Source organism: Schistocerca piceifrons, chromosome 1, assembly GCF_021461385.2.
Source record: "Schistocerca piceifrons isolate TAMUIC-IGC-003096 chromosome 1, iqSchPice1.1, whole genome shotgun sequence".
Taxonomy (NCBI): domain Eukaryota; kingdom Metazoa; phylum Arthropoda; class Insecta; order Orthoptera; family Acrididae; genus Schistocerca; species Schistocerca piceifrons.
The window spans coordinates 1,149,246,611-1,149,268,144 of NC_060138.1; positions in this window are offsets into that span (position 1 = coordinate 1,149,246,611).

Genomic DNA, 21,534 nt, shown 5'->3' on the forward strand with positions numbered 1-21,534 from the left:
GTCTAAAGCAAGCATCGCTCGTACCATGTTAGAACCTATCTTCATTCCCATATTTCTAAATACCTTGCACCTTACAATGTTGTCATCATTGAAAGTCGCAACAGCATCATACACACCAAAGTGAAGTGTTTCTATTCCAACAAATACAGTCTTGGGGATTCTCGACCATATAACAATATTTACACTTTCATTGGGGTTTTAAGTTTTTCCGTGAATACACTTTTTCAACAGTTCAGGTGCTGCTAAGTCTCTGAAAATAGGTTTTATCACCTCCATTATTGCATGAGGCAGACTATGCTTATGAGTGTACACTTCACCAGTTAGCAATCCTTTGTTATATTTACACCAACTGTCTTCTTCTTTGGAACACAAGCTATGTTGGGGATTTTCATCGGTTGAAGAAGTATGAAAAAAAAGAGCCCAAACAGCCTTCTTCATTTCGTCGACACTTTGTGTATTTTGCCTAATAGCCATTCCATAATAGTTCTGTATTTTGTCAATTACACTGTCAGTTAACCTTCCCTTCCCATCCAACCCTTTACCATCACTGAGTTTTTGTTTTTTGTACGAAGCTTTCAGTCGCCGAAGTCTTGTTCCCATTCGCTTCTGTACGTGTCCAATACACTCAAATTTCTGCACTACAACGTCATCACCATAGGGCTTCAGTCCTTGAACATGTTTGAAACTTTTTGAATCACCGTCACCAAGGTAATTAACATATCGCACTTTATCACACGCCTCAGAACGCTGGAATATACTGGCAACACCAGCCACTTCCATTCCTCCACTACTGCCACTATAGTTAGCTTTGCAATTATTTTCATGTATACCTTTATATTTTTGTGGACATCTACAATACTTTGATATTACTGCTACATCTAAAACTTTCCCTGTATACATACTGGTGGCAGATACTACACCATGAAGAGATGTGTGTCCCCGTTTATCCCAGGTACCATCGAACGCTACAGTCAAATCTCTGTTACCATTATTTTCCATTACTGCCTCTTCCACAGCGTTCTTCATAGATTCTATACAGACATCTTCTACTTTAGACCCTATTAATTTATTATAGGTCGTAAACTTGGTTGGGGGATTTGGAAGATTCATGATGCCACAGAAAATTGCACCTGCAGTAGCACCCTTACCAACTGAACGCAAGGAATAAACAAATCTAATGTTGTGTTCGTAGATTTTGCTACCATTTTCTTCAGTTGCAGTTACTGCAACACTGTTCCAAAAGGTGGTCATGTATGAACACTTATCACATTTCAGTTGTATTCCACTAGCAAGTCCTACGTGCTTTATTATGGAGAGTTCCAGACCAACTTCACTACAATGAATACATCTTACACAGTTTGAAAAAATTCCTTTGAGAACCGACATATCAAATATGTCATTCACATCCGATTCGCCTATAAAACATTCATAGTTTTCACTCATTGAACCAAGCTTCTTCTTTGAAGTATTTTCTTTCCCACTTTGACTGCTATGGGCAGGTGTACTTGAGAGGTTAGGTTCACTCACTTGGTTATCGTCTTTATTGTTTACAGTAATAACACATACCTTTGGCTTTCCAACATTTCTCCTTTTCTTAAAAGCCTTCAGAGGATTTCTAATAACTTTACTTTTACTCATTATTATACTTCAACAAAACAGAGACTCAAGAAACAGAATTGATTACGAATATTTTCGAGATAACGACAGAGTAAATAAACATGAAACAATCGACAATCACACCAGCGATACATATTGAACCATCACAGGTTAGCCACAACACATACTTTATCTCATATCACTAAAATGTACCTGATAAACACGGACGTTAGTAATAACAGCATTTGACAGCAGTTTGACAGCGCCACAGTGGGTCACGCCCATGTAGAACACATTTCAAAAAAAATTTAAAAATAGTTGTAGTCTTCGGAATTGAATAAATTATATATCTATTAAAAGGTAATAGTCTGCAGATTCAGAAAACGCAAAAAAGTAAAAATTGAACTTTTCATTATTTTGAGCCTTTCCGGAGCCCCTTAATTAAGTCCATCCAGTTCCTAAAATAGTACTTTAATTTTATGTACTTCAGGGAAAAATAACTGTATACACTCAATCAGCCTTCGGGTGTGCATCCGAAGTATTTCATTTGTCAATTCTTGGTCTTTAATTTCGACTTACAGTCTTACAAAAATGGCTCTGAGCACTATGGGACTCAACTGCTGAGGTCATTAGTCCCCTAGAACTTAGAACTAGTTAAACCTAACTAACCTAAGGACATCACAAACATCCATGCCCAAGGCAGGATTCGAACCTGTGACCGTAGCGGTCTGGCGGTTCCAGATTGCAGCGCCGTTAACCGCACGGCCACTTCGGCCTACAGTCTTACAGCCATTCAATTGGTGAGTCCTTCCAAAGATCGCATTTCATCGTATCACTGTTCACGTGCTAAACTCCTTGACAATTGCGATGGAATAGTTGACACTTGATAAGGAACAACTGCCAATTGCTACGAAATGACGGACAATTCCTACGGAACACCTGACCAATGATAGTAAATGGAAGAACAGAGGGGGGACGTGTTGATTGCAGCGAGTTCTTTGCATGAATGCTCTGTCTGCATTCGGCAATCAGTACAGCACTGTGTCTTACGAAAAAGCCAAGAGCCTTGCCGCAGTGTTAACATCGGTTCCCATGAGATCGCCGAAGTTAAGCGAAGTCGGGTTTGGCTAACACGTGAATGAGTCGTCGTCCGGGTCTGCCGAGCGCTGTTGGGAAGCGTGGTGCACTCACCCCTTGTGAGGCCAATTAAGGAGCTGCTTGATTGAGAAGTAGCGGAACGGGTCACGAAAACTGACAACGACCGGGAGAGCGGTGTGCTGGCCACATGTCATTCCTTAGCGGCATCCGGTGACGCCTAAGGGCCGAGGATGACACGGCAGCCGATCGGTACCGTTGGGCCTTCAAGGCCTCTTTGGACGGTGTTTGTTTGTGTCTTGTGAAGGTGACCGTAGAACATATTAGTGCGAAATTTCGTGTGCTACGGATACACGTCTGCAGGACATCATTTGAGTGCTTACGATCGTGGACGAGCAGATGGGCGGCTAGAAACCGGCAAAAAGTGTCACTATGGTAGTCACAAGTGTCATTTCGCGATTAAAAAAGAGCGCTGAAAGTGGAAATGCTGTGGGGAAGCATGCTGGCAGCTGTAGGCGGGCAACAACACCACAAGAGGATCGATACGTAGACATAAACGCGAAAAGGAGATTTCTCAGTCCTAGGCAGATCGTTGCAGACCTTGCTCCACAAAAACCGTTTCGTGACAATTAAATCAGACTGGTTTGTGGGTTCGGCAGCCTGTTAAATGCATCCCACTTCAACCACACCATCGTTGAGAAAGAGTTTGTTTAGGGAGCATGTTGGTTGCGGTAGGCAAAAGAGATCCAGTATGATATTCTTATTCTACGACGAATCGCGCTTCATGATGGCAGTAATTCTGGCCACCAGTTAGTGTAGAGGGAGAGGGGAACACCTCAAACACCACAAAAGATTCATGAACACCATCGATACGGCCTAAGAATTATGGTGTGCACAGGCATTATGCATAATGGCTAAACAGCGCTGCATAGCTTGGCGAGAGGTACCGTTATAGCACAGCGGTACTGCATGGAGATTATTCTTGAATCATGTCTGTGTGGTTAAGGGTGCGGTAGGTCCCAGCTTTCTGTTCGTGGACAACAATGCCCGCCCACAAAGGACCGCTGAGGTGTCGGACACATTGGAAAATAGAGATACTGAATGCACCGAAAACCTACAGGGCCACCTGGGAAGCTCTTGGCAGAAGTATTTCTCAACTAACACCAGCTGCCTGAAGACTCAAATCCACCTTGATAGAGACGTGGTACAATATCCCCGCAAGGACTCAACAGTTTGCTAGCCAGCATGTATGACAGGTGCGAAATGCGTATCAGTGGCCGACGAGATCATATTTCTTACTGAGACTCTGATATCGATTTTTGTGTTGGGTTTCCGACCTGTGTCAAGCTTGAATGTTACTTACGTCTGTTGTACTGCTTTCCCAACTCGTGAAATGTGTACCAAATTTCGTTACAAACATGCCACTCCACGTCTGTTACGATGTGCTGTATTTCATGTCGTCCATCTTTCCTATGACTACTCTTGTCCAAAAATGTCTCTATTCCTTAGCAATTGTCAATGAGTGTACCTTCTTACACTCAATAAACCCCATTAACTCGAAAAAAAGAACTACAATATCTTCGTCTTAAGATTTTCAAGTACTGTTTATATTCCAACACCGGATACATTCTGTATACCACTCGTAAGAGGTTGTCCGAGTATTTTCTTAGCGCTGAAATCGTTCGTATGTTGGCCAGTCTGATAGTCACTTTCACTGTGTGAATCCTTCGCCACAGCTCATTAACAGCCGTGGGCAGTGAGCCGCTGTCGGCTAGCTTTCCGAGTTGTTATACCGTTGCTTGCTGGCGCCATCCGTTTTCCTGTCACGTTACAAGATGGATCTTCGGTCTTTTAGCAATTGGCATTTTGGTCAGAGGAAGTTGTTGACGGACGGCGGGGCAGTGAGAGAGATCAACGGGTGACGAAAGGTGAGCGTACCGTTCGGAGCCTGATCGGCGGTCGCTCGTCCAAGTGGGTGACTGGTACGGGGCTGGGTTGACGTGCAGTGTTGGACTCGACGCTGTTGCGGCTAATTGACTATCCGAGTTAGCGAGTGACCGTCTGCTGAAGTGATAATGTTGATTTTCCCTGGTGACCACCCGTCCTACCTTATTTTTGGGTGAGGTGCTTCTGTTTGGCGATTTTGGCACCTGTGCTCAATTGCTCGACTTCCTCTCATTAGGCTGGTTTGGTGCGCTGTTCTCCGTCACTCCGCACTCCAGGTACTAAATTCGCCCTCCACCTCTTTGTGTGAACTCTGCTTATGCTTGCTACGAGGGATATTCGGAAAGTAAGTTCCGATCGGCCAAGAGATGGAAACCACTGTGAAAATTTTGCACATACGTGTTCGACAGTGTCTCTAGTATGCCTGTCGGTCACATCACTTCGCTCTTTTCAGTTCTGAGCGCATGGTGAGCACATAAAGACGCGTAGAAAATAGTGCCTCCTGCTACATATGAGGTCCTGGTGAGAGATTTCGCCAGATGTTAAGCACCCTACATTACAGAACTCCCATACGGTTACTACTTCGTGACAATTGTGCAGTCTGCAGTGGCAATGAATATGCTCCTGCAACGTTTTCGATGGGAAGTGTTTGATCCCCGCGCTATAGCCCGTAATTGGGCCCCTCTCTGTTTCATCTCTGCTCACATTAACTACTGGATGTGAAGACAACATTTTCGCAGAGACAACGAGCTGTAGATGAGCGTGGAGAATTGGCAGGAAGCACAGGCGGCTGTCTTCTACGACGAGTGTATTGGGAAGTTGGTACAACGCTACCACAAATGTCTACGTCGGAGTGATGACTATGCAGAGCAGTGGCCGGAAGCTGTAGCTAACTGTCGCAGATAAAATATTCGCGATCAATCGGAACTTACTTTCCGAATAGCCCTACTATATTTGAGTGTATTAAAACTGTGGTTCCTTTTCTTGCAGTTTGTTCGGTCTTTCAGTGATCCAGTCATTATTGCTTTGGTGTGAAATTAATTTGTTTGTAATATGTTCTAGTTCATGTATTAGTGACCACTGAGGACGAATATTGAGCCTGACCTTTAAGGCGGCAGGATGTTGCTTGCTCGACTCGTGCATGAATTGTAAAATTGGGAATGGTTGTGATAAACAAATACCAGCAGCCTGGTGAATGTTATCTCGTTTTCCGTACTCACGTTGGAAGCTCTTCGTGAGACCTGGCGCTTCTCTTGTTGGAAGGAGTTTATTGTTTCACGGTTGCATGTTTTGGTACTACTGTGATCTCGTGATTCGATATTAGCCCTTAAGCATTTCTTCTTACTTTAAGATTACTTGAGTGAATTTTTTTTTGGGGGGAGGGGGAGGGAGGTTCTTGCTAACAGTTGACTGTTTAATCAAATTAATTCCTGTCTTTGGTCATTACTGTTAAACGATTAACCTGTTAATCTTTGTTTTAATTATGCAGTCATTGTAGTAACACTTAGATTTTGGTCGATGTTCAGGGCGGGGTTTGCATTTGGCACTCTTGTGTCGGGCCTTGGGAATTTACTTATTTGATGCTCAGTCTTGCGTGAATTAGATGTCTGTCTGTCTGCGCTCGGCTTCCCTAGTTGGTCGTAACGTTGGAGCCATTGGCCCTGGAGTGTTATCTCCGATTCACCGGGCGTGGCTAGTCCACCCACGTCGGCTGTGTACGCGTGTGCGGCGTGGTCTTCCGCCTCATGTCTTGTGGCAGCCACTCAAGCGGCGCGGTCTCCTCGCTTACGACGGCTTCTAATTTAAGTTCTTAATCATACAGCTTTCGGAATTAAGTTTCATTCAACGTGTCCGCTACCCTACGCCGTCCTAGCCAAGCCATGCCTCCTTCAGCCTTGTATTGCCGCTTGATCTGATGATCTTGAATCCTTAATTGTGGATTGCTGTCAATTTCAAGATCGTTGTCACCTTCTGTTCCAAAATTGTTAGTGCCCAAAGGGTGTTCCAAATCTTTGTTGTAATGCTGGGCCCGTAAAATGTAAAATATTGTCAAATGCTGAACTTGTAAAATTTTGAATACTTTTACCTTCATGTTTGACAAGCTGCTAAATTGCTAGCTCCAAAATCACACTCACGTTATTTCAATGGTAATCCTGCATTTGCAAATTTTTCTAACTCGGAGCCATCTTTTAAAACAACGCTGAAGAGCCAAAGAAACTAGTACACCTGCCTAACATGGTGTAGGGCCCCCAAGAACACGGAGAAGTGGGGCAACACGACTTGGTATGGACTTGACTACTGTCTCAGATAGTGCTGGAGGGAATTGACGCCATGAATCCTGTAGGGCTGTGCTTAAATCAGAAAGAGTACTTGGAGTGGAGGTCTTTTATGAGCAGCACGTTGCAAGTCTTCCCAGATATGCTCAATAATGTACATGTCCGGGGAGTTTGGTGGCTAGCGAAAGTGTTTATCCTCAGTAGAGTACTCCTGGAGCCACTCTGTAGCAATTCTGGACACAGGGTGTGTCGCATTGTCCTGCTGGAATTGCCCAAATCTGTCGGAATGCACAATGGGCATGAATGGATGCAGGTGATCAGACAGAATGTTTACGGGCGTACCTGCTATCAGAGCTGTATCTAGACGTATCAGGGGTCCCATATCATTCCAACTGCACACGCCCCAAACCGTTACAGAGCCTCCACCAGCTTCAACAGTCCCCTGCTGACATGCAGGGTTCATGGATTCATGAGGTTGTCTCCATACCCGCACACGTCCATCCGCTCGATCGGTGTTGACAGGCCCAGGTAAGGCGTAAAGCTTTGTGTCGTGCAGTCATCAAGGGTAAACGAGTGCGCCTTCGGCTCCGAAAGCCCATATCGACGATGTTTCGTTGAATGGTTCGCACTCTGACACTTGTTGATGGCCCAGCACTGAAATCTGCAGCAATTTGCAGAAGTGTTGCTCTTCTGTCACGTTGAACGATTCTCTTCAATCGTCGCAGGTCCCGTTCTTGCAGGATCTTTTTCCTGCCGCAGCTGTGTCAAATATTTGATGTTTTACCGGAATCCTGACATTTAAGGCAGATTCAAGGTCGTACTATAAAGTCCCCGCTTTATCGCTACCTCAGAAATGCTGTGTCCCATCGCTCGTGCGCTGACTATAACAACGCATTCAAACTCACTTAAATCTTGATAACCTACTATTTTAGCACCGATCTAACAACTGCGCCAGACACTTGACGTATTATATAGGCGTTGCCGACCGCAAGCCGTATTGTGCCTGTTTATGTATTTCTGTATTTGAATACGAATGGCTATACCAGTTTCTTTGGTGCTTCAGTGTATAATGATAATTCTCTTTCTTTAATTGTAGTGAAGTTAGATTTGCCTGGCTGAAATTTTACGTTTGTCTAGAGGGCTCTCGAGCTGCATACTTATGAATGATTAACTTGTTATTTTAAAGAGGTATTACTTATGAAACCTCCCCTTCAGACCAGGAAACAACATTGGGAGAGCTACTTGACCACACACACACAACAGAATATCTGGGGGGAACAATACAAGATCCTGACAGAAAAAATAAAGACCCCATTGGCATTAAGCACGCTACGGCAGGATGACGGCACAATGACAGTGGGATGGAGAAACACAGCACAATATCTGCTGAACAAACTCCTCCCGGAAGATGCCACAGACTCAGACACACAGGAACAGATCACACTCAGACAAGAACTTCATGAACAGTATAACACCGACGCCGTCACCTGTCCCTTTGCGCACGAGGAAGTTGCGGTAGCGATAAGAGAGCTAAAGAATAAAAAAGCACCTGGACCCGACAGGATCCATGCAGAAGTGCTTAAGAGGCTAGCACGACAGATCACCCCATACTTAACAGAACTACTAAACGACGCCTTAAGGCTAGGCCGTGTACCGACAGTCTGGAAAACCTCAAATGCAGTCATCATACGAAACTCATCAGACAGAGACCAATCAGATCCGAAATCCTACAGACCAATATGCCTCATAAACACCATGGCAAAAATTCAAGAGAGGCTACTGTGTGACCGCTTGCAGACTCACAGAACCCTACTTGGAATGGATTTCGGAAAGGGAAAAGCATCGATGATGCAATAAACAGAGCTTTAGAAATTACACAAAACACAGATAAAACATACTCTTTGGCAATCATGATAGACATCGCAGGAGCATTTGACAACCTGTGGTGGCCAGCACTGTTTCTGAGGTTACGCCAGATGGAAGTACCCGCAGCCCTATACAATAGTCTTTTAGACTACTGCAGAGACAGAATAGTGGAATGGCGCGTGGGCAACCGGAAGGTAATAAGGAAAATTACCAAGGGATGTCCGCAGGGATCGATCTGTGGACCCATCTTCTGGGACATAATTTTTGAAGCTCTCCTGCAACTGCTGGAGGAGGATATGAGGACAGACGGTGCTGTCGCCTATGCAGATGACCTACTGGTGGTTATCTCAGCAAATACAAGAGCCCAGCTAGAGGAGAAGGCGAGTGGCACACTGCAAACAATAACACAATGGTGCAACACAAACAAGCTCAAGATAGCGGGCAACAAAACAACATACACACTGCTCAAAGGGCAACTCAGGCGCAATCCATCTATTAAAATACAGAACAACAACATAAAGAGAATGACGGTAACCCGCTACTTGGGCGTATACATAGATGAGAAGCTGAACTTCCATGAACATATCAGAATAACAACAAACAAGGCAGAAAAATTACTACATAAACTGGCAAGGATTAATTCAGGACAATACAGACTTCCTCTGTCAGTCACACGAACTTACCACTGCGCACTCTTCGAATCAGTGCTAAGCTTTGCGGCCAGTACATGGGCGCACAGACTCAACCTCGCCACAAACAGAACAGCGGTTAGGCGAGGGCAGAGAAGCGTCCTTCTGCGACTATCGGGAGCCTTCGGCACTACATCAGTTGAAGCACTGTGTGTCGTGCTAGGAATCTTCCCGATAGATATCACAATCAAATATCGGGCCGCTCTGTACTGGTTAAAGATGGGTAGACTAGACCAGGTCAACATATTGACTGGTTCCCCGCTGAACAATAAGCGGGACCTCAAAAAATGGAAAATCGACACATGGCAACAGGAATGGGGCACAAGTGATAAGGGACGGAGAGTCTATACATTTTTTCCGAACATAACGGAAAGATTAAGAATGAAACATGCCGATCCTAGCCGCGGCATGGTGCATTTCTTGACTGGCCACGGACCTTATCCCACGCACTTAAATCGCGTGAGTCCTAGAGACACATCGACGTGTACATGTGGAGGTATGGGAACCCCCGAACACACAATCCTATTCTGCGGGAAATACAGACAGCACAGGAACACACCTGGGATACAACACCTACAGACAGAGGAACACATATACGATGCGATCAGAACACCTGAACTTTGGGACATACTGAACGCACTAACAGACAAAATTTCTGACGAATGCCACAAAGAGTACAGGAACAGAAGACCACACAGACAATAAACCTATATGCAGCACCCAGACAGACACCATAGTGTGGAAGAACTAAACTAAGTCTCAATATAAAACAACTGACATGCAATAGACTTACATAAGTAGACCTAAAACTGACAATAGATTAATGAATAAAATTAGACATAAACAGTGTCGGCGCACCGTCGCAATTGCCATCAGCTACCACGGCACTCTAAACCTGTATACAAGTAACCAGATAGAACATAAATAGAGATATCAAACGCCATAAATAGAATAGAATAGAACTTCCTAGGCTAAGGTTAAGGGACTGAGGATCAGAGGCTTGAAGATAAATCCCAAGGCGCTCATCCTCAGTCCCCTACGGTGGTGGGACTATCATCTCTTCCTTTCCTATCGTCTTTTCTCCTCTTCAGACTAAACTATTCCTTGTATTTCCTTCTTCCAATTCAAAATTATTTTTGGAAAAATTTTGTTAAATCGGTTTTGGGAAAGCTGCCAAAGTAAAGAAAGAAATAAGAAAAAAAAAAAAAAAAAAAGCACAGACCCGCCTCCACGTGGCGGGACACGGGCAACGGTGCGGCCGGATGCGGGAACTGGTGTGAGTTTCATCAACTACATCAGTGTCCGCACACCGGTCGTAGCGGCCAAGTGGTCAAAATAGACCCACCTTAAGCACTTAGGTGGTGGGTCGTAAAATCAGGGCGGCAAGTGAAAAAAAAAAAAACCCTCCCCTTAGAAAGTTAGTGAATTACTGTGCTGATAAACCTCTTACGTTATCTGATTTTCAAACATCTGAGCAGAACTGAACGTACTCAGACATTTATCTCCTTACTTTTCTGATCAACACTAAACTGACACACAATATTTTTGGGGCAACGAAATCTGACTTTCAATAATCCCTACAAAAGAATGGTCCTGACTAACAATAACCTATACCTTTCATGAATCACTTACCTCACAATAATCTTCGTTACTCGAACTACTGCAATACTGCGAGGACCAATACTGCCAGGTAAATAAAAGATTCTAGCTACTGAAGTCACTAACTACTGATAGGCATAGTTAGCAAATGAAAGATTTTGATAGAGAACAAACAATGTATTTACCTTAATAGTGTTCAAAAGTGATCACATATACATCAGTTCATGGTATCCAGTATTACAAATTTACTCTTTCTGATGGACACACGTCCAGATCGTCCGCTCTCAAAATTCTGTCATCTCTCTCCCCACATCCACCACTGCTGGCGGCTCACCTCCAACTACGCAACGCTACGTGCTGTTCACATCCAACTGCCGAACACTACAATAGCGACTATTCCCACAATGCCACCCAGCCACAGACTGCACACAGCACAACCAGTGATTTTCATACAGAGCGCTACGTGGCGTTACCAACATAAAAACCTAAACAGCCTACTTACACTTATACTGAAAAAAATTGTTGAAAGAACAGTCGTTTTGGTTCTCCGTCCTGAAATCAATCTGACAGTTACTATTGATTTATAAGTTATTGAAGTTTTTAACTATATCTTGTAAAATAAATGAATAACAACTACTGAGCCGGCCGGAGTGGCCGAGCGGTTCTAGGCGCTACAGTCTGGTACCGGGCGACCGCTACGGTCGCAGGTTCGAGTCCTGCCTCGGACATGGATGTGTGTGATGTCCTTAGGTTAGTTAGGTTTAAGTAGTTCTAAGTTCTAGGGGACTTATGACCACAGCAGTTGAGTCCCATAGTGCTCAGAGCCATTTGAAGGCGAACAACTACTGAGAAGCAACAAATGATCTTCAGTAAGCTCAGCCTGCACCTTCCTCCCGCCCGTTAAGTTGTTGAATGTGTGTGTGAATCCCTAAGGGACCAAACTGCTTAGGTCATTAGTCCGTAGGCTTATACGAGACTTAAACTAACTTATGCTAAGAACAACACACACTTCCATGCCCGAGGGAGGACTCGAACCTCCGGCGGAAGAGGCCGAGCAATCCGTGACATGGCGCCTCAAACCGCGCTGCCACTCTGCGCGGCAAGTTGTTGTCATATCCTGGGACATCCACCGAGATTTCAGGCAGTACTAGAAATGACATGACTATAGTGAGACATATCAGCTCTCGACGGAGACGCTTTCACTTCACCTTGGTGAAATGTGAGCTTCAGACGGCGGTTAGTCCGGACACTAGAAGACGTCCACGGGAAATAACAAGGACTTTCTCTCGCTCCAGCACGGATGTACCGAAGACGTGCCACCTCTCGACTGCGTCCCTTTCAGCTCCTCTAGGTGAAGTGTCAGCTTGAGACGACGGTTACTGCGGATACTGGAAGGTGTTCGCGAGATATAACAAGGGCTTTCCCGCGCTACTGCGCTGCTGGAGGTAGGTAATATGAGCGGGGACACAGGACGAGGGCGCGCCGGGGTGACCTCGGTCACCGGCAGGCGCCCACGGGCAGCGCAGCCGCCGCCGGCCCGCGCTGGGCGGCAGGACCTGCTTTGCAATCGATGAGTCGGGCGGCCGTAGCGCCGCATCGGAATTTCAAATTGGCGACGCTGCGCCGCCAGCAGTTGTTAGCACAGGGAACACCGGCCGGGCGCCGCTCAAAGAGGGTGCCGATAGCGCCGGGGCCGGGAAACGTCTCCGCCGCCACCGAAGACGTGCTCATCCGACGACTTCCAACGGCCATACCGCTGCGCTACATCCTCAACAGTGCAGTTTTGACCATTCCGTCACACGAGACACGTTCTTCCTTTCCAAACAATCTTCACTAAAAGTTATTGCGAAGAAAGAGCGAGTCGTTTAAAAGGCGCAGACACCTTTTCTACATCTGCATCTACATCTACATCCATACTCCGCAAGCCGCCTGCGACGGGGCGGTTAAATAATAAAGAGGACGTGCGGTTGCAGAGTTCACACTAATGTTGTAAGACGTCGTGGTCTCCTGACCCTCAAAAAAATGGTTCAAATGGCTCTGAGCACTATGGGACTTAACTTCTGAGGTCATCAGTCCCCTAGAACTTAGAACTACTTAAACCTAACTAACCTAAGGACATCACACACATCCATGCCCGAGGCAGGATTCAAACCTGCGACCGTAGCGGTCGTGCGGTTCCAGACTGTAGCGCCTAGAGCCGCTCGGCCACCCCGGCCGGCTCCTGACCCTCACTGCTTACATATTCCGCCCTCACAATCATGTTCCACACATCAAGACGCTTCATTCGAACCCAAACTCGATAAGATAACGTCAGTCTTGTATGAGTTCATGTAAACGATATGCAATTGACAAGTGAGCGCACCGTGGTTGAAATACTCGAGGCTGGTGTGCACACATACATTCCAGACACGACGGTCACAAAAGGTTTTAGTGCGGGAAAGAGGCCGCACAACGGGACGCCATGCCCTTCAGAGGACGACCCAGCCCATGTCGGCCGGCGACCGCCCGTAGCGGACAGCGTGGGCCCGAGTGGAAAGGGGGGAACAACCCTGTGTTCGGCTTAAAAGCAAATTCCGCTACATTGTGTGGAAGCGGCCAGCCTACGCGTTCTTTACACATAGCACGCAGTTTCAGAGATTTTCACAGGGAGACAGCAAACGCAAAAGCTACAAGCTTCCGGATTGGTCACCTTAAACGAAACGTCATTCTCCCGTTATAAGAGCAATGCTGATTGGCAGACTATATTTCTGACGCCTTGAGCTGAAGGAATAATGGAAGAGACCGAAAGATATACCCCCTCACGTCTGGCTTGGAGAGGCGCCGTTCTGTTGTCACTCTTGGAGCGAGAACACGTAATGAGAGCGTGCGCGCTCATGCGTGTACTCGAAAGAGAGAGGAACAAGTCTCTCCTCAGTACTTCACTGGGAGAGCACCTCTGTCGAGAGCGAATCAAAGGGCGACTCTATATTGAGTCCTTGCGATTAAGTGTTGTTCACTGTGTTGGCCGACACACTTATTGTGCGGTGTGAACGGACAGAGTTATAGTTAAACGCCTGCGAGCGAATTTTGAGTGGCATCACGTTGGACTGGTTATCTGACCGGTGTACCACGCCAGTAGTTAGACTAGGGGCGAACAGGAATCCTTGACTTCATCAGGGTGTAGGGAGAGTTTGACTGGCGAAGGTCAATCCAGATAGACCGAGAGTTATCTTATTTGTCAGCAGCAAGCGGCGCAGACAGCAGTCATCGCAGCTTACGGTATTGTGCGCTACAGCTATTGCGACCCCCACATCTCCTCCACAACAGTACACTTCATTGCATTTCACACACGACAGTCTCGACCGTACCTAACAACATTCTAAAGGATAATTATTCAAGTTGAGTCATTCTGCCAAGTTAACAACCAACTTAAACTTTGTGTAGAAATTTCATTAGTGAATCCTATCCTTGAGAAGTAACTTCACATTCCGAAAAGAACCAGGATATAACTTGTTCAATTCATAACTAAAAGTGTCATTGTGATTTCTCAGAATTTTTGCAAAATAAATAACAACTTTCGTTAGTTTCATGTTTTTCTTACACTAACTAGCACTACTCCAGTACCCAAGTATCCCACTAGTTAAGTAAGAAATTTTGTGAATTTTTGTGTCAATTCCTTACAGCGGACGACTCCAGAAGATATTTATTGCTGAAAGTGTTTCAGGCATTTCTCTTTAGAACGTTAGGAGCGTCTGTCTGACTTCTGTAGTAGTGTAGGGATGGAAATTGCATCTTGCAGGAGCCACAGGGTAAGGGGTACATCTCAGATTAATCCATTTCGCAGAATAACAGAGTAACAGATTAACCCCACACCTCAGAATGTGCATATATAAATGTTGGTTAAAAATGTTACTGCAAAGTTTGGCTCTCACTTAAGTCTCAGGGGATGTTTTCCACACTTGGTACATTAGTACACTTCCACACCCGCGCATTTGTTATAGTTTTTGAATTAATTATTCACTGAGACATGAGTGCAGTTTATGCTAGGGAGCAAAAATTAGGCGATTATTATAGCAAAATCAGTTTTTCACGACACAGTTCAGTCACTATTTATTGGCGTTGTCCTCTTCTTTCAAACAATGAAATTAGGACTGGAGAGACGGTTTACAGTTTTACTTTGATAATAATTTGACTCCGAGCACCCAATAGCAGTAATTTAGGCTGCTATAATCTAAAGTTATTCAGTCAATTCGAACATATCCGCAAGTCCCACTGTCCTCTTTGTTCTAACAATTCTTGCGCGAAATCACAGATCGCCACATGTTCACTTACGACGATGTATACCTCGTAAATCGCACTCACACAAATAATCGTAGCACTTCCAGTTCACCAAATATATGCTTGCACACTTGCACTATTAAACAGTACTCTTTGTCAAAATAAATCAGCGCGAAAAAGAATTCTCAAACGACCACATGGGCCACCCTCAATTGGGGCTTTCTCGCAACCCACCCTCCAAAACGACTGACTAACGACTGACCCTGGTCAAGATTGCTCTCGCTTATATAGGCTCGGACATCAACCCCCTCGTTATGCAAGTACCAGTCTCACCAGTTAAGGTTAGAAATTTTGACACATACATCCCTCGACAGAAATAAGTACACCATCGGAACCGCGCTAAAGAGTACATCTTATTTATTATGTTACATTAATTTCTAGGAATATTCTGTCGCCCGTAAATCAAGTTTAAGTTTTTGCATAATTTCGCCACTTAGCAGCAAATTTGTATGTTGACATCTGTGCTGTAAAGTTTTAACATAGACCTGCATATATCACCGTTTTTAGACGTAATCTATCGCGATCTACACATTGCGCTGCTCAAAATCTTCATATCTATAATAATTAATTAATTATAGGCGATAAATGTTAATAACAATTTGCAAAAAATGAAAACTATTGCAAGTTAAGTGTATAGTATAACTTAACTAGTTTGAAATACGTGCGATACAACCCAAAATATTATATAGTGCCGTTCTTTACGTCATGAATTTTCTATTGAATTTTATAAACAATTTTCCCTCAAACTTTGTTTATTGCACTTTACGGGCTTAATTATTTATGAATCTTAACATATGACTACGGCACTCGATCCGCTATGACGAAACGCTTTTAATGAGTGCTCGCTCATCCCTGTAAGTTTTTATTTACTATTTTTATTAATCTTTCAGTATTCGTTATATTAACCGATTTTGAGGTTACTATAACTTTTACGTCTCGTGACTTTAAATAAAGATCAATCTTTCAGAAGGTGCATATTGCTGACCACAATCCACTGCCGCATCGCTCTTCGCCGCAAGTTACATAGTTTTCGCGTAATGCGCGAAAAACCAAACAATGCCCCAAGCTGCAGGCCACGTGGCCACCCTGCGACCGTTGCAAATCTCGTGCGGGCGCGCCATGCGCTTCCGCCTGTCACGCACCATGTAGCGCGCTCGCTCTCCACAAAGCAATCCTTGCATACTAGAAATATTCATCTAGTAACGGGGGTTTGTACCGTCACACATCCTCCACACACCTGACGGTGTGTGGCGGCGGTTACCTTGAGTACCTCTATCGGTTCTCCCTTCTATTCCAGTCTCGTATTGTTCGTGGAAAGAAAGATTGTCGGTATGCCTCTGTATGGGCTCTAATCTCTCTGATTTTATCCTCATGGTCTCTTCGCGAGATATACATAGGAGGGAACGATACACTTCTTGACTCTTCGGTGAAGGTATGTTCTCGAAACTTCAACAAAAGCCCGTACCGAGCTACAAAGCGTCTCTCTTGCAGAGTCTTCCACTGGAGTTTGTCTATCATCTCTGTAACGCTTTCGCGATTACTGAATGATCCTGTAACGAAGCGCGCTGCTCTCCGTTGGATCTTCTCTATCTCTTCTATCAACCCTATCTGGTACGGATCCCACACCGGTGAGCAGTATTCGAGCAGTGGGCGAACAAGTGCACTGTAACCTACTTTCTTTATTTTCGGAGTGCATTTCCTTAGGATTCTTCCAATGAATCTCAGTCTGGCATCTACTTTACCGACGATTAATTTTATATGGTTATACCATTTTAAACCACTCCTAATGCCTACTCCCAAATAATTTATGGAATTAACTGCTTCCAGTTGCTGACGTGCGATATTGTAGTTAAATGATAAAGGATCTTTCTGTCTGTGTATTCGCAACACATTACAATTGTCTACATTGAGATTCAGTTGTCATTCCCTGCATCATGCGTCAGTTCGTTGCAGATCCTCCTGCATTTCAGTACAATTAATTTTACATTCTTAGAACCTCTCGGTATACCATAGCATCATCCGCAAAAAGCCTCAGTGAACTTCCGATGTTATCCACAAGGTCATTTATATATAATGTCCTACGACACTCCCCTGTGGCAGACCTTAAATCACTCTTACTTCGGAAGACTTCTCTCCATTGAGAATGACATGCTGCGCTCTGTTATCTAGGAACTCTTCAGTCCAATCACACAATTGGTCTGATGGGCCATGTGCTCTTACTTTGTTAATTAAACGACTGTGGGGAACTGTATCAAACGCCTTGCGGAAGTCAAGAAACACGGCATCTACCTGGAACCCGCGTCTACGGCCCTCTGAGCATCTCACATGATGTAGTACGGACTATAGATGAAGGACAACAGGTAGATTCTACACTATAGATTTTCGGAAAGCATCTGACACGGTGCCCCATTGCAGGCTGTTCGAGCATATGGAATAAGTCGACAGATATGTGATTAGTTCGAAGACTTCTTAAGTAATAGAACCCAGTATGGTGTCCTCGACGGCGAGTGTTCATCCGCGATAAGAGTATTGTCAGGACTGCCACAGGGAAGTGTGACAGGACCGCTGTTGTCCTCTATATATAGATAAATGATTTGGTGGACAGGGTGGGCAGCAATCAGCAGTTATTTGCTGATGATGCTGTGGTGTACGGGAAGGTGTCGAAGTTGAGTGACTGTAGGAAGATACAAGACGACTTAAACAAAATTTCTAGTTGGTGTGATGAATGGCAGCTAGCTCTAAATGTGGAAAAATTTAAGTTAATGCGGATGAGTAGGAAGAACAAACCTCTAATGTTCGGATACAGTATTAGTAGTATCCTGCTTGACGCAGTCAGGTCGTTCAAATATCTGGGCGTAACGTTACAAAGCGATGTGAAATAAAACGAACATCCGAGAATTGTGGTAGGGAAGGCGAAATGTCGGCCGGTGTGGCCGAGCGGATCTAGGCGCTTCAGTCTGGAACCGGGCGACCGCTACGGTCGCAGGTTCGAATCCTGCCTCGGGCATGGATGTGTGTGATGTCCTTAGGTTAGTTAGGTTTAAGTAGTTCTAAGTTCTAGGGGACTGATGACCTAAGATGTTAAGTCCCATAGTGCTCAGAGCCATTTGAACCATTTTGAAGGCGAACTGACGACTTCAGTTTATTGGGAGAATTGTGGAGTCTTGCCCACTCGTCGCTAATAGGATGCCTACGGGATGCAGCATTCTCGGAATGCTATACAACTCAAATAACATTAAATGATAATTAATTGAAACCCTCAGCTGCCTTCAGGTGTCGTTGATGGGGACAGCTGAAAATGTGTGCCCCGACCGGGACCCGAACCCGGGATCTCCTGCTTACATGGCAGACGCTCTTAGGAGAACAGTTGCTATCTTCATATATAGTTAAATGGGTATCCGGCCATTGACCTTCGTCTGTGCGAGTGCGCAAAGGTTGCCCGAACTCTTACGGGAATCGTCAACTTAAGTGGGTGCGAGTAACGAGTGGATGGGCACCGTTAGGAACATTACGTATGTAGATTGTCGACAGTTGGGAATGTGGGTCTCACGGGAAGCGTGCAAGGGATAAGTCGCTGCAGTCGCGCTATTAATCTGTGTCCTCGGTGGCTCAGATGGATAGAGCGTCTGCCCTGTATGCGGGAGATCTCGGGTCCCGGTCGGGGCACACATTTTCAGCCGTACCCACTAAGGTGTGTCAACAATACCTGTCGGCAGCTGAGGGTTTCAATTAATTATAATTTATTCTCGAGAAGCTACACGGTCATCAATGGTATCTGTTCTTTCGAGAACAGTTACTATCTTCATATACAAATAACATTGGTAGTTTCATTTCTAGAAAGCAAATTGACAATACTTAACTTTACTACAGCAAATGTCGCTAGCGAGAGGTGACATGAAAGCAATACAATTCTTGCTATACACAGAGCCCAAGGAGACACTTTATACGGATCGCGACAGTCTGACAGCGTAGCACTAATCACATCGCGTTGTACACTCGGTTAGATCTGCGTTTACATACATTTGTTGCAGGGGGGGGGGGGGGGGCCGCTGGCGTGGCGTGGTCCAATTCCGCGCACCATTGGCCGCCGTTTCCCCACCGCCTTCTCTGGTCTTGCCTTTCGCACCTTCGTTCCGGCGTTTGTGGTTACGCCAGAACAAGAATTTAGGCAAGAGTCGTTCATCTATTAAGGAGACCGCATATAGGACGCTGGTGCGACCTATTCTTGAGTGTTGCTCGAGCGTTTGGGATCCTTGTCAGGTCGGATTTAAGGAAGGTATCGAAGCAGTTCAGAGGCGGGCTGCTAGAATTGTTACCGCTAGGTTCGAAAGACATGTAAGTGTTACGGAGATGCTCCGAGAACTGTAATGGGAATCCCTGGAGGTGAGGTGACGTTCTTTTCGAGAAACACTATTGGAAAAACATACAGAACCAGTATTTGAAGTTAACTGCCACAAGATTCTATTGCCGCCGGCATGCATTGAGCTTAAGGACCACGAAGATAAGATATGGGAAATTGGAGCTCATACGGGAGCATATTCAGTCATTTTTCCCTCGCTCTATTTGTGTATGGAACAGGAAAGGAAATCACTACTAGTGGTGCGGAGTACCCTCCTCCATGTATCGTTCAAAACGTTCAAATGGCTATGAGCACTATGGGTTCAAATGGCTCTGAGCACTATGGGACTCAACTGCTGAGGTCATTAGTCCCCTAGAACTTAAAACTAGTTAAACCTAACTAACCTAAGGACATCACAAACATCCATGCCCGAGGCAGGATTCGAACCTGTGACCGTAGCGGTCTTGCGGTTCCAGACTGCAGCGCCTTTAACCGCACGGCCACTTCGGCCGGCTAGCACTACGGGACTTAACATCTGAGGTCATCAGTCCCCTAGAACTTAGAACTGTTTAAACCTAACTAACCTGCCCGAGGCAGGATTCGAATCTGCGACCGTAGCAGTCGCACGTTTCCGGACTGAAGCGCCTAGAACCGCTCGGAGACTGCAGCCGGCTGCCACGGATCGTACGGTGGCTTGCGGAGCACATATGTAGATGTAGATACTGCTGTCATCGTAGCTGGAGTTGTCAGGTTTGCAGCTTTAGGAGGACTTGTTAAAAGACTCACACTGTGTCTTGACTCATCAGACAGCCGTGCAAGCACACCTCTGGCAGTCGGTATCAGAGAGACCTGGCACGAGTCCACTGTGGTGTTTGGTATCTGTGGCCGAGGCGGACGTGAAGCAGCACTGGTAGATGCGTGCACACTTGACTGAGACCACGTGCTGCCATCCCCGTTCGTAGGCAGACTCGTGACTGCCTACGAACGAGGAAGGGAGCACGTGGTCAGCCCGTGTACTGGAGATGTCGCCGCGACCGCTGGGCTACGAGGCCAGCCCTGAGCTGAGCACATCGAGTGCAGGCTGTTTCTTTGTATGTCACTTCTCGGTGACGTTCACGGAGTACGGCAACCACACGAATGTTGTGGAGTAACAGGCATCGAGTGCAGGTTGCCAGCCTATTATTATCTTGGTAATGAGCGTTTGGCGTCATTGGCCGGGAGGCCCCTTGTGGGGCAGGTCCGGCCGCCTTGGTGCAGGTCTTATTACATTCGACGCCACACTGGGCGACCCGCGTCCCGGATTGGGAGGAAATGATGATGAAGACAGCCCAACACCCAGTCCCTGAGCGGAGAAAATCCCCGACCCAGCCAGGGATCGAACACGAGCCAGTTGGAGGGCAATCCGTCACGCTGACCACTTTTTTTTTGGTACGTGTTCGAGGCTGGAAGGACCAGGAAGAGGATGTAGCGGGTTTGTCTATGTTGATTTATTTATTTACTTATTTAATTTTTATAACATTTTTAATTTTTTTGTTTTTTTATTTTGTATTGTATTTATAGATTTACGTTTGTTTCATTACAAAAAAAAGACCCTACAACTGCCGTAGCCGAGCGTCCGACTCGTCTTCTCGTCTGTTGGGAGGGGTTCCCCCCTATTCCGTCCGTAGAGGATCAATATGCGTCTCATACCCGGTACGCCCCATTGAGCAGGAGGATCCGCAAATAATGAACCTAAATAATTTGCCAAAAGGGTTGTGTACTTTCGGGTGGCGGCTGAAAGCTGCATGTGTCGTCATCAGTAGGGACCAAAAGT